The sequence below is a fragment of the Macrotis lagotis genome, chromosome 1 (genome assembly GCF_037893015.1).
Source record: "Macrotis lagotis isolate mMagLag1 chromosome 1, bilby.v1.9.chrom.fasta, whole genome shotgun sequence".
In the NCBI taxonomy this organism is placed as follows: Eukaryota; Metazoa; Chordata; class Mammalia; order Peramelemorphia; family Peramelidae; genus Macrotis; species Macrotis lagotis.
Window position 1 is genome coordinate 482,772,349 of NC_133658.1, and position 14,991 is coordinate 482,787,339.

Consider the following 14,991-nt stretch of genomic DNA (forward strand, 5'->3'; position numbering starts at 1 on the left):
ACTAAAATAGGTTTTTTTAAAAATTTATTCCCATATGAATAAGCCAGATGATATAGAAATAGCACTGTCTGAACTGGAAGTTGCCTCTGACCTGAAACAGAATCAGTCCTCTTCCTTTACCCCTTACAGTGTCCTTGACAAGGTGACAACAATTTGGCCAATACTTGAAGAAATCAAATAGCAGGGAATTCACTGGCCAAGGCAAAATAATTTACTTTAGGGCAGTTCTAATGATTAGAAAGGTTTTAATTTACATCAATCTGAAATTCCCCCCACCTTTTCAACTATTTACCCTTTGTTCAGTTCTCTAGTAGCTTCTAGATGGCATAGTGGAATTAGTACTAGGCATGGATGTACCACGCCCTAAATTCAAATCTAGCCTCAGACACTTACTAGCTAAGACTCTTGACAGCTCATTTAATCCCTGTTTGTTTCAGTTTCTTCAATTGTAAAATAAAGATAGTATCAGCATTCTACCTCACAGAGTCTCAGGGAAGCTTAAGTGAGATATTAGCAATGAGACTACAACAAGTTATTACTAAGATAATACACCATGATCAGGTAAGCAGGGATGGTTCAATATTCGGAAAACATGAACATAATTGAACATATCAAAAGTAAAACCAACAGAAATCATGTGATTATCTCAATAGATGCTGAAAAAGCCTTTGATAAAATAAAACATCCATTCCTATTAAAAACACTAGAAAGTTTAGGAATAAATGGAGTTTCCTTAAAATAATAAATATCATTATCAAAAACCATGAACAAATATTATATGTAATGAGAATAAACTAGAAGCATTTCCAATAAAATCAGTGGTGAAACAAGGATGCCCATTATCACCATTACTATTTGATGTAGCATTAGAAATGCTAGCTGTAGCAATTAGAGAAGAAAGAGAAATTGAAGGAATCAGAATAGACAATGAGGAAGCAAAACTTTAACTCTGGCAGATGATATGATGGTATACTTAGAGAACCCGAGAATATATCTTAAAAAAACTACTTGAGGGGCAGCTAGGTGGTATAGTGGATAGAGCACTGGACCTGGAGTCAGGAGTACCTGAGTTCAAATCCTGTCTCAGACATTTAATAATTACCTAGCTATGTGACCTTGGGCAAGCCACTTAACCCCAATGTCTTGCCAAAATAAAAAAAAAAAAACTAATAAAAAAAACCTCATTGAAACAATTAACAAATTCAGCAAAGTAGCAGGATCTAAAATAACCCCACATACATCATCAATGTTCAAGAGCAAGAGATATAAATAACAAAGCCCAAGAGCAAAAGATAGAAAGAAAAATTCCATTTAATGTAACTATAGATAACATTAAATACTCAGGAATTTACCCCCTAAGACAAATCCCGAAACTGTGTGAATACAATTATATAGCTCACCCAAATAAAGTCATATCTAAATAATTGGGAAAATGTCAATTGCTCATGGTTAGGTCAAGCTAATATATAAAAATCATAATTCTAATCAAATTAAATTACTGATTCCATACCAATCAAACTACCAAATAACTACTTTACTGAGCTAGAAAAATAGTAAAATTTGTCTGGAGCAACAAAATGCCAAGAATAGCAAGGCAACTAATGTAAAAAATGTAAAGGAAGGTGTTCTGGCTCTACCACATCTAAAACTATACTATAAATCAGCAATCATCAAAGTTGTGTGTTATGGTTCAGAAATAATGTAATGGATTGGTGGATTAGCACAGGTCTAAAAGAAACCACAGGAAATGAATACAACAACCTACTATTTGAAAAATCCAAAGGCATCATCTTTTGGGAAAAGAACTCAGTATTTGGCAAAAATTGGGGGGGGATATTGGAAAATAGAATGACAGAAATTTGGCAGACACCCATATCTCACTCCCTATAACAAAATAAGATCAAACTGGGTACAGGATGTGAATATAAAGGATGAACCATAGATAAATTAATACATCAATAAATATTCTATCAAATCTATAGAAAGGGGATAAATGTATGGCCAAACAAGAATCAGAGTTTATTATAAAATGCAAATTGAATTATTCTGACTATTTAAAATTTTTAAAATTTTGCACTAATAAAATTAATACTGCCAAAATTATAAGGAAAGCATAAAGCTAGAAAACAATCTTCAAAGCCAGGAGTTCTGAAAAGGTCTCATTTCTAAAATATATAGAGAATTGCATCAAATTAAAAGGTTACAAGTCATTCTCCAACTGATAAATGATAAAAGGATATTAATAATTTTCAAATGAAGAGATTAAAGATATATATATATATATAATGATATGAAAAATGTTCCAAATCATTATTTATTAGAGAAATGAAAATTTAAAAAAAGAGAAAATGCTCAATGATGGAGAAGTTGTGGGAAGATTAGGACGCTGATGCATTACTGTGGAGTTGTGAACAAATCTAATCTTTCTGGAGAGTAATATGGAACTATGCCCAAAGAACAATAAAACTATTCATACCCTTTGATCCAGCAATTCCAATTCTAGGTCTATATCCAGAAGAAATTATTAAAAATGGGAAAAGTCCTACATGTTCCAAAATATTCATTGCAGCTCTTTTTGTAGTGGCAAAGAATTGGAAATTGAGGGGATGCCAAACAATTGGGGAATGACTAAACAAATTATGTACATGAATACTATGGAATATTATTGTTCTATAAGAAATCATAAATGGTTGGACTCTTGAGAAGCATGGAATTACTTAAGGATCTGCTGCTGAGCTGAGGGAGCAGAACCAAGAGAACAACATGCACATTAACAACAACACTGTGGAAATTGTGAGGGGGCAGATCCAAGAGGGTGGCATGAAGGCAGGATTTGCCTGAAACTCATTCACCCAAAAAACTCCAAAAGCTGTCAAATTATGACTCTAGCCAAAATTTAGAGTGACAGTAACCACAGAAAGAATGAGTAATACAGTTTCCCAGTCCAAAACAAAGAGGTTTGCCAGGAAAGGTGATTTTCGCCGGAACTGGGGGGTTGGAAGAAAGGTATGGTCACAGTGCAGCACAGCCCTGGGATCACCAGGAACAGCTTGAAAGGACAGTGCAAGAACTCTGCTGCACCAGAGTGTGGGAGCAATGGCCTCAGAACATCCCTATAGTGACAACCTGCAGCAGGAATGGGGGAAGCCAGCCTGCAGCCCATACATGTTAAGGGAGTAGGAGGAAATTGCAGAAGTCTCTCTGTTCTCCCAGAGGCAGGACTCTGCTGTTTTCCTATACTGAGATCTAGGTTACAGGTTGGGCTTCCATACTAAGATAGATCAGCAGGGCTCCTCCTCACAGCTCCAGGGCAGGGAGGAGTACCTGTAGTCATCTATATATAAAAGCATAGGCAAGAGAGCATAAGCCCAATGGGGTGTCTCCCAAAGCCCCAAAATCCTTAGAAGTGTGGTAAATTAGTCTTAGGGTGAGGAAATGAGCAAACAACAGAAAAAGAATATGATCATAGAAAATTACTTTGGTCGCATGGAAGATTCAGGAGATGACAAACGTGGAACTTTTGTACCCAAAGTCTCTAAGAGAGCTACAAAGTTGGCTATGCTATGGATGAGTTCAAAAAAGATTTTGAAAAGCATTTAAGGGAGGTAGAGGAAAAATTGGGAGGAGAAATGAGAACAATGAAGATAAATCATGAAAATAAAATTAGCAGTTTGGTGAAGGAAATATAAAAAAATTGAAGAAAATAATATGTTAAAAACCAGTTTAGGCAAAATGGAAAAAAAAAAAAACAAAAGGCAAATGAGGAGAAGAATGCCTTAAAAATCAGAATAGGTCAGCTGGAAAAGGGGATAAAAAAGCTCTCAGAAGAAAATGAATCCTTCAATTGCAGTGTAACTAAAGGAAGTTGATGACTTTGCAAGAAATCAGAAAGAAATAAAACTTCCAAAAAAGTCAAAAATTAGAAGAATATGTGAAATATCTCATTGGAAAAAACAACAAATCTTGAAAACAGTTCCAAAAGAGATAATTTAAAAAATTATTGGGCTACCTGAAATTCATGACCAGGAAAAGAGTTTAGACTTCTTTTTTTTTCAAGAAATAATACAGTAAAATTGCCTCGAGATCCTAGAAGCAGAGGTAAAATAGAAATTGAGGGAATTCACTGGTCACCTCCTGAAAGAGATCCCAAAAGAAAAAAAAAACCTCCAGTAATATTATAGCCAAATTCCAAAAGAATCAAGTCAAGGAGAAAATGCTAAAAACTGCCAGAAATAAACAATTCAACTACCAAGGCTTCATAGTCAGGATTACACAGGATCTGGCAGCATCTTACTTTAAGGGCTCATAGGGATTGGAATATGATTTTCCAGAAGGCAAAAGATCTTGGTTTACAACCAAGAGTCAACTACCCAGCAAAACTGAACATCCTCTTTCAGGGGAATATATGGACATTCATTGAAACAGGAGACTTTCAAATTTTCCTATTAAAACAACCAGAGCTGAACAGAAAGTTAAATCTTCAAATGAACCATAGAGGGAATGAATGAGAAGGATTAACTTTGAGGAACTTAATGATGTTGAACTCTTGGAAAGAAGATATTGATATTGATAACTCATATGAACTTTCTCATTTATAAGAGTTGTTAGAAGGAGCATAAGTAGACAGGGCATTATATATATATATATATATATATATATATATATATATATATATATATATATATATATATATATATATATATATATATATATCAAAGATGGAGTCAATAGGTGATAAAGGAAAGGAAAGTACTCAGAGGAATAGAAAGGAGAGGAAGAAGGAGCTAAGATATTTCACCTAAGAATCAAGAAAAAGCTTTTTTCAATGGAGTGGAATGGGAGGAAGGTGATGGGGAATGAATGAGCCTTCATTCTCATCAGAAATGGCTCAGAGAGGGAATAACATACAAACTTAATAGGGTATAGAAATCTATCATACCCTAGTGAAAAATGAGAAGAAAGGGATGGGATAAAGGGGAATGGGGGGAAAGAAGGTGGGAATAGTTGATAGAAGGGAGGACAGATTGTGGGAGAGGGTATACCACACTTTTTGGACAGGTACAGGATGAAAGGAGAGAAAGAATAAAATAAATGAGTGGGGGGGGGAATAGAGTGGAGGTAAATACAGCTTTTAATAGCAACTGTAGGAGAAATATTGAAGCAACTTCTCTTGTGGACTTATGATAAAGAAGGCAACTCACTACAGAGACAGAGTCATTGGAAGGTGAACACAGACTGAAGTACATTTTTTTCTCTCTCACTATTCTTGAGCTTTCTTATCTTCTTGGAGGTGGGGAGGGGGTTTATGTTTACTCTCATAACAAGATTATTTTAATGATATAAAAGAATAACAACAATATTGTGAATGATCAACCTTAATGGAAGCAGCTTGTCTCAGCAGTTCAGAGTTAGGACAATTATATTAGACTGGCTATGGACAAATTTATCCCTATCCAGAAGAAGAAAAACAAAACAAAATGAAAAAAGAAAAGACAATCCTTCACAATCTGATGAACACTTTATAAAAATTATCTCTTTTGTATCTCTTTCCCTTAATCCTAATTCCTCATACTGAAAATGACTAATATGCAAACATGCATATCCAAAATATGTATGTACAATGCTAATCTGACTATACATGGCTGAGGGGAGGGGGTTGGGAAGGGAGGTTAGAAGGAAATTTAGTAACTTAAAATATACATATGCATATTGGTGAAAATAAATAAATTATTTTAAAGGATTAAATGAGATATTTGCAAAGCACTTATCACTATCTAATGCTTTATAAATATTTATTGTTTCTCTTTCCTTCCCCCGTCTAAAAACACAACATGTCTAATGCTTCAAATATTTAAAGGTAGCTATCATGCTTCCAGCATCACCAACAAAAACAGATTTTCTATTCTCCAGGCTAAACAACCCTCATTACTTGTAATAATTTTCATATGACGTGACCAACAACAATGGCATCCATATATCCCTATTTTTAAAAAAAGGAAGAAGTTTTAATATTACTTTATTTTCCCAAAATCACAGCCTAGAAGAGATGATTAGAACCCTTCCCATCTGGAAGTGAGGTGGATTGATATAGAGTGAGATACTATTGGGCTATAATTGCTGAAGTGTTGACTTTTTTGCATTAGTGAGAAACACAGACTTAGCTATAAAAAGGATTAATCACATGGGTGGTCTAGAGTCTGTTTATACCAACCCAGAAGAATCAACTGCTAAAGTTTCAGTGTGTGAAATTTGCCCCTTAGAAATCAGCAAACACAACAAAAGAGGGCTTGCTTTATTGTTTTGTTGGTTATCTTGAATTAAAATGATAGAGAAAATTTTAATAATGCAAACTAAATATAAAAGTGTGTCTGAGCATAAGTTCTCTTTCAACTATTGATAGCAATTAAACATTTACTAACATGCCTCTGGTCAAAATGACCTCTCCTTATATTCTCTAATTGGTAAATCACTCACTCATTGGAGTCTTGCCAGAGATCTTCAGGTGGAAGACTCTTTTGTTGGAGACCAGTGGTCTTTAATATTCTCATAATCCCAATTATCCACCTCTCACTATTCTCTTCAAATAGTCAAATGAACTTGTGACTTCACAGATGAAGGCAAACCTTCCATTGAATAAAAGTGCAACTCATGTTTTCCATTCTGAGCTATTCTTGTCCTTATCTTTTCATAATTTCACACCACAAGGTCCATACAATGTCCTGGATTATTTCCTTGAATTCTACTACCTCAAGGAAACTAAAGAAGTATACAGACTGTCCAGTGATAATCCTTTGCCTTTTTTCACATTATTAGTTCATCATTTTTTTTGATCATGAACTTCTTTGAGGATATTCTTTATGCCATCTCATGATCACTTATTTTTACTTTGTTCCATGGAATACATGTCCAGTATACTCAGGGTTATCATCCATTTATGTTATTCAGAAAAGTTCAATTTGACAGAAACTCCAAGAAATGTTAAGCTAAAATAAGCAAATTTTCATTGCAAATTCTGAAAGAAAAATGGAAGTTTAGACTATTAGTTCAATCAGGAAATTGTGATTATTCACAACTGGTATGTAAATTGCAATATATCTTTAACTAAAACACCTCGATTAAAATGACCTAGCTAGCATGTTTGCAATTAATATATTTTGAAATCTGAATAGGACAAAATAAATGAAAATGAACATATTCAAAATAGTAAAACCAATCCTAGAAAACGTTTTATCTGGAGTTCTGAGGACAGAAAATTCATTATTCATATTTTTGAATCTGTTGAAAGAAAAAAGGAAATCTAAAACAGGTTATTCCTTCAGACTACACAGATGTGAGTTGTTCTTTGAGTCTTAAAGATATCCTTTATCTCTTGTATTTCATTGACAGAACCAGATGGAGGAAAAAAGTTATTACTTAGGTATAAGCCGGGTTTTAGATTTGTTGAAATAGTTTGAGTAAGAACAGTTGATTGCCATATGAATTGAAGGATTCAAACATTATTTCCTGATATAAAGAACTCTTAACAGTTGACAGAATAAGAGGCAAGTATCCATCAAACAACTTTCTGCACAGAAAGGGGACAAACAGTTCCCTTTAAAGTGATTTTGTTATGGATAAAAAGAATCTAATGGTTGTATTAGCAATTATTTCAATAAGCACACTACATTTTTGCTAACTAACTGGTCATAAATACACACATTAATTGACTAATATTTTTCCTTAGAAATGTTGAACTGTGCATGAAGATTTTTCTTATATTTAATTATGTCCATTCCAATCATGTTGTTATAGCAAATGAGAATTTCAAGGCCTCCCTGAGAAAAAGATTACAAATTAATTCCCACGTTTTCGCCATGATTTTGTCAGTGGACCTGAGTTATGTAAAATTCATAACTATTATCATCATCTTAGAAAACATATTAACAAAGATTTTTTTTTAATTACTTGTATGTGGCTATGATTAAATGTCAAAAGAACTATTCACCACCCCTCTTTTTAGACCAAGCATTGTGAATCCATCCAATATAGAATTATATCCTTGAAACCATTCTATTGCTATGAAAATGGTCTTCTCTATGGAATTTTAGGTCAAGTGATTTTTTTTCTTAAATTTCGGGCCTTTTATTAAACTCTGAAATGTGTCAGGTCAGAGAATTCTTTCTTTTTCTCTTCTATGACATAAACTCCAAGATGTACCGGTCAATCCTTCTCAGACTTCTAATTTTTTCCCAAAGTTGGTCCTTACTTTTTGATGAAGATCACATACAAAAAGATCACATACAAAATGCCTTTAAAAGGAATTTTGGAAAGTCAAGAATGTATTAGTTATCCTGCATTTATCAGAGTTCCAGTATATTTCATCTCTGTTATATCATGCTTCAATGCCAGATTTGTCAGCCATTTGGTAAACATCATTCAAGTTTCTTCTTTTTTTCAGTGGTTTGTGGTATACTTACATTGCCTCTTTTTCTGCTTTTCTTGACCCACTACTTTCTACCTCTCCAGTTCACAAATTTTCTAGAGAATGGCTTCTTAATATAGAATGTTAACTGCTCCTTTTACCTACTATACCTACCTCAATACCCTTCTATTCTTTTATTTTAGTGATGACTCACATCTCAAAAAGCCTCAATATAGTCTATTTAAGTTGAATTTTTGTTCCCAGATTAATATCTCCTTAATTTTGCTTATTATTAATATTTTTAACATTTGCTTATAAATATGTTAGTCCAAGAGTTTTCTACCTAACCCCTTTCTAGGATAGTAATTCCCATAAATTACTGCTGTTGTTCAGTTATGGCCAAATCTTTTGGGATTTTCTTGACAAAGACCCTAGTGTTTGCTTTTTTTTCTCAAATTCATTTTGCAGAGGAAGAAACTGAGGCAAACATGGTTAGCTTATTTCCCTATGTTCTGAGATCACGTTTGAACTCAGGTAGATGAATCCTCCTGATGCTAGGAACAACACCCCAGACAACTACTATTTCTGTATTTATATTTTTCTTTGTAATCTGGTTCAGTGGAGGCACATTAACAAGTTTTCTCTTTCTTACTTCACTTTCAGTTTAAATCCTTAATTAGTCTCCAGGGAAAACACTCTGATGTGTCATCATTAAATATGACCTATTGATAGTCATGAGCCCTGAATACCAGTATTTTAACTTAAAGTGTAGAAATACAAATCTTATTCTCAGACAATCTCTTCTTAAGCCACTTCTCACTTGTCAAATTTGTTTTTTCTCTAACTGAATTGTAAAGCAGAGAAATAACTTGAATGGCAAGTAATAAAATAGATTATTACTTCAAGGTGCTTATTGCCAATACTTCCATAATATATTTCTAGATACATTAACTATTTTTTTGGACTTAAGGATTTAACCAACTGGCAAATATTTGTTACACTCAAAGAATTTGTTAAGTTTAGGACATCACCTGCTCATATGTGACCTTTGCAATAGCCTCCTAATCTAAAATCTCTTCTCACTCTAGACTTAATCCAACAGAATTTCTAACAGAATTTTCCCCAAGTAGAATTTTGCAACTGGATGATGCAGGATAGAACACTGACCTTGGAGTCAGGAGGGCAGGAGTTCAAATACAGCCACAGACACTTGACTCTTACTAGCTGTAAGACCTTGGGCAAGTCATTTTATCCTAATTACCTCACATCCAGGGCCATCTCCAGTTATTCTGATTCATATCTGACCACTGGATCCATGTGGCTCCGGAGGAGAAAGTGAGACTGGTGACACTGTATGTCACTCTCACACAAATAAAAATCATATGCTTTTCATGTATAATCTCTCTGATGTCACGATCTTCTTCAAGAATGAAGGAAAAGGGGGGGCGGCTAAGTGGCACAGTGGATAAAGCACTGGCCCTGGAGTCAGGAATACATGGGTTCAAATCCAGTCTCAGACACTTAATAATTACCTAGCTGTGTGGCCTTGGGCAAGCCACTTAATCCCATTTGCCTTGCAAAAACCTAAATAAATGAATAAATAAATAAAACAATGAAGGAAAAGAGGCAGTTAAATGGTACAGAGGATAGATCACTGACCCTGGGGTAAAAAGAACCTGAGTTCAAATCCAACTTCAAATCCTTAATAATTACCTAGTTGTGTGACCATGGATAAGTCATTTAACCCCATTGCCTTGTAAACCTCCCCGACCAAAAAAATAAAAGACAACAATAAAATGGATCCTGCCCTAAGAGTGGTTACTTTAAAAAAAGGATGAAGGACAAACATCATCACCTATCATCATCATCATCATCATCATCATCAATTTTGACATGTCATTTTTAGTTAAAAAAACCTCAATCCATTGCCTCTGATATCAAACCTAAATTCCTCTGACTTTGAAACCTTTCACAAATTTACTTCAGGCTACCTACCTTACTTGACATTATTTATTTCTCCCTATATTTGCTACAATACAATTTAATCAACCTTCACACTATTCTTATGGCACAATTTCATTTCAACTCTAATAACTGTGCTTTTGTGTTAATAATCCTAGCTGTCTTACCACTTTATAAAGTCCCTATTGACTTCAGTCTTTTACAATTCTTTTCTTTTCTTTGAAACTTAGATCAAGCCCAAATTTCTACCCAAAAATATCATTATGGCCCAAAGGGCTAATGTTCTCCTTGTCCAATATGACCTGGCACTTATTTTGTACAGTACACTCCCCTTCCTCAGTTGAATAAAAGTTCAAGTACTGTTTTGCTTAATTTATTTTTCTTTGAATCCCACAAGACCTTGTAGAGTGTACAGTTCTAATTAATAGCAGGCCTGTAATTAAAAATGCTAGTTAATATAGAAAATCCATAATCCTAACCTTCAAGAATCTAAAATTCTTGATAGAGAGATCAGATGTCTAATTGCACTTTAAAAATTAAAATAAAATGAAACAGAATAAAATATACAAAATAAAAGAGAAAAAGGAAAGGAGAAAGGATTTTTAAGGATGAATTTTAAGTACCTACTATGTGCCAGATAGTCAGTATAAAGCACTACATGCTATACAATATAATCTTATTGGTTCTCATAATAATCCTCAGAGTTAAATGTTATTATTCTCATTTACAGTTGAGAAAACTGGAGCACATAGCAATTAATTGATTTGACATGAATCATATAGCTATTAAATACCTAGGTCATATTTGATGTCAGGTCTTTCTGACTCTACATCCAATGCTCTAGTCATTATATGACTTAGAAAATAAAGGAATGTTATATTCATGAGGTCATTCAGAGGTCAGCTAAGACTTGGGGGAAAATGGTAGAAGCTGAATAATTTCTGACATTGAAACACCATTAACTTGTTTATAAAATAATTCGTGAACATTAGAATCCACAATGAGACAGAGACAAACAATTTTGCCAGCTCAGAAGAACTTGAACTCAGTGAGAAAGGTCTGTCTCACAAGGATGAAAGAAGAGCAGACCCCAGCACAGATGGTGTGCAGGCAAGTCAGTTAGAGAATACTAATAACAGCACAGATCAACAACCCAGAATCTACAGTCCTGCCTGTGCAGTCCAGAGGCCTCTACAGTGAAAGACCTCCAGCACCAATATACAAAGCAAATTGCAAGTTCTGAAATTCTAACACAACAGGTGCAACTAGAAAACAATCCCAATGTAGTGGGCAAACTGCCAGAACCTCAGACCACAGAGCAGAAAGCCAGGGACCAGGCCTTTGAACCTCAATGCAAGAAATTTTGGAATCTGACCCCCTGATCAAAGAAGTTCAACTTTAAAAAAAAAAAGAAAGGAAGAGAAAAGAAGCCAGAGAACAGAAAAGTACTATGGTAACAAGGAAGCTCTTCTTTCTGAAGAATAAATTGGCAAAATGTCTATATACTGAAGCTTCAAAGGGTAATATGAATTGGTCTCAAGTCTAAAAAGCCTTCTAGGAAGAGCTCAAAATGGATTTTGAAAGAAGTAGAAGAAAAATTGGTAAAAGAATTGAAAGGCAAGGAAGATAAAGTGAATGGTTTGGGAAAAAGAAGAAGAAAATTTGACTGAAGGAAAAAATTTCTTAAAAAATACATTTATTCAAATGAAAAAATATCAACTGAAGAACCCCTTAAAATGAGAATTGGGTAAGTGAGAGCTAATCATCTGTGAGATATCAAGATCAGTCAAACAAAATCAAAAGAAAGGAAAAAGTAGAAGAAAATATAAAATACCTCACTGTAAATAGACCTGACCTGAGTAATAAAACCAGAAGAGATAATTACAGAATGATTGGACTATCTGAACCCATGAACAAAAACAGTTCCTACAGAGTATCATTCATGAAATTATCAAGGAAAAGTGTCTTAATCTCCTAGAACCAGAGGGTAGAATAGTCATTGAAAGAAACCACTAATCAGTCCTAAAAGAGATCTCAAAACAAAAACTCCAAGGAATATTATAGCTAAATTCCATAATCATCAGATCAAGAAGAAAATTCTGGAAGTAGGTTAAAAAATTCAAATATTAAGGAACCACAGTCAGCATTACCCAGGACTTGGCTTTTTCAGTAATAAAAAAATAAGATTTTAGAATAAGATATTTCAGAAGGCAAAGGAGCATGCATTCCACTACCCAGTAAAATTGAGCAAAATCTTTAAGGGAGAAAGATGAACATGCAATGAAAATAGGAGACTTTCAAAAATTTTTGATGAAAACAGCAGACCTAAACATAAAATATGACTTTCAAATACAAACCTCAAAGTAAGCACCAAAAAGCAAACAGGAAAAGGAAAAAAGTCAAACCCATGGGTTAAATTGTTATTATCCCTACACTGGAAGATGATATTTGTAACTCTTGTAATACTGTACTTCTATTACATCAGTTAGAAGGAGCTACAGATGGACAGAGGATGTGGATGGAGGTTTATTTTGATAAGATGATATCAAAACAGTAAAAGAGACTTGTACTGGGAGAAGAGGAAGGGGAAAGAAGAATGGAATAAATTACTTCACATGAAGAGATAGAAAAGAAATTTATAACCAGGTCACCAATGTACTGTTGGTGGAATTGTGAACCAATCAAATCATTCTGCAATTCAATTGGGAACTATGCCAAATGACTATAAAACTGTACATATCTATTTATCTATTACTAGGTCTGTATTTCCAAGAGATTATAAAAAATGAAGAAAGACCCACATAAGTATAGTCACTTTTTTGTGTGGACAAAGAATTGGAAATTAAGGGGGAGTCCATTAATTGGGGAATGACTGATAAAATTATGGTATATGAATACAATGGGTTACCATTGTTCTATGAGAAATGATGAAATGATAACTTTTAGAAAATCCTGAAAAGAATTACTTGAACTGATGCTTATTGAATTGAGCATAAGCAAAACAATATAGTGCACAGTAATAGCAATATTGTGTGGTGATAACTATGATAGACTTATGATAGCTCTTCACAGAACTGTAAAACAATTCTGAAAGACTTGTTATAGAAAATGTCATTCACTTTGAAAGCTGAACCTATGGCATCTGTGTGCAATTCAAAGCACACTATTTTAACTTTTAAAAATATGTTTATCTTTTCTCCCTCATAGTTTTTATTTTTGACCTGACTTCTTTCACGGCATGACTAATATGGGACTATGTTAAACATCATTTTTCTTGTATAACTTATTATGCATCACTTGTGTCTTGGGGAGGGAGAAGGAAAAACTGGAAGCAGAATTATTTAAAAGAATGTAGAAGATAATCTTTACATATAATTGGAGAAAATAAAAATAAAAAGCTCTATTGTAGTAGAGGGAAACAAGGGGTGGGTGAGCATTCTTTGCATCTTACTCTCATTGGATTTTGTTCAAAGAGTCCCACTGTAGGGAAGAAGAGGGAAAAATGGAAAAAGGCAGATGAGATTGGATAAAAGGGAATGCAGAAGTGGGAGGAGAAAGTAGAAAAAAGAAAGGGGATCTGAGAAAAGGGAGGACAGATGGGGGAAGTTGTGGTCAGAAGTAAAAATTGACGAGGAGGGAGAGGGTAAAAGGAGATAGGAAAAATATAAGCAAGGGGAAAACAGAATGGAGGGAAATACATTGTATGCAATGGGAATGATATGGGATGAATGGAATGGGACAAACTCTCCCATAAAATGGAAGTGGGTAGCAGAATGTATTAAAAACCAGAATCCCACAAAATATTGTTTACAAGAAATATTAGAAGCAGAGAGATACACACAGAATCAAAGTAAAAGACTGGAACAGAATTTATTATACAATTGAAGTAAAAAATAAAAATGTTTGTGTAGCAAACCAGATCTCGGAAAAAATAAAAGGAAAAAATAGACCTAATTAAAAGACAAATCTAACCACAAAATTAATTTTAAAAAAATTAAGGAGGTGAATAGAATTTTAGAAAAGTTAGATTAGTTAGATTTGATAGACTCTGGAGAAAGGTGCATGGCCATAGAAAGGAATATATATTTCCTCTTCTCAGCACCTACACAAAAATTCCCATATATCAGGGCATAAAAACTTCATAATCAAATGCAAAAAAGAAAAATCAAATTCATCCTTTTTAGATTATAGTGCAATAAAAATTATACATAATAAAGGACCATAGTAAGATAACTTAGAAATATACTGTAAGTTCCATTATCTAATTTTGAAGTAGTAGGTCTAGCAACAATTTAGAGAAACAATTAATAAATTCATCAAAAAGAATGACCATAACCAGAAAGCACACCAAAACTTATGGAAGGTAGCCAAAGCAACCAAAGTGGTAGGGGGAAGTTTTATATTTCTAAAAGCATAAAAGTATAAAATGGAGAAAGAATAGATAAGTCAATTGGACATCCAAATAAAAGGCCTAGAAAAAAGGCAAAAAATTAAAAATCCCCTATTAAAATCAAAGTAGATAGTCTAAAAATCAAAGGAGAGAATAATAAAATTTGAAATTAAGAAAAATTTGAACCAATGAATAAAACTAAGAGCTAAGTTTATGAAAAAAATCAATAAAATAGATA

At 33.7% G+C, this 14,991-nt stretch overlaps 1 protein-coding gene across 1 annotated transcript in view; it reads right to left on the reverse strand.

Moving 5' to 3' along the window:
- Nucleotides 1-14,991, reverse strand: part of GABRG3 (gamma-aminobutyric acid type A receptor subunit gamma3) — an 885,739-nt gene that overhangs the window by 826,038 nt on the left and 44,710 nt on the right. The gene's annotated exons all lie outside the window — the stretch shown is intronic.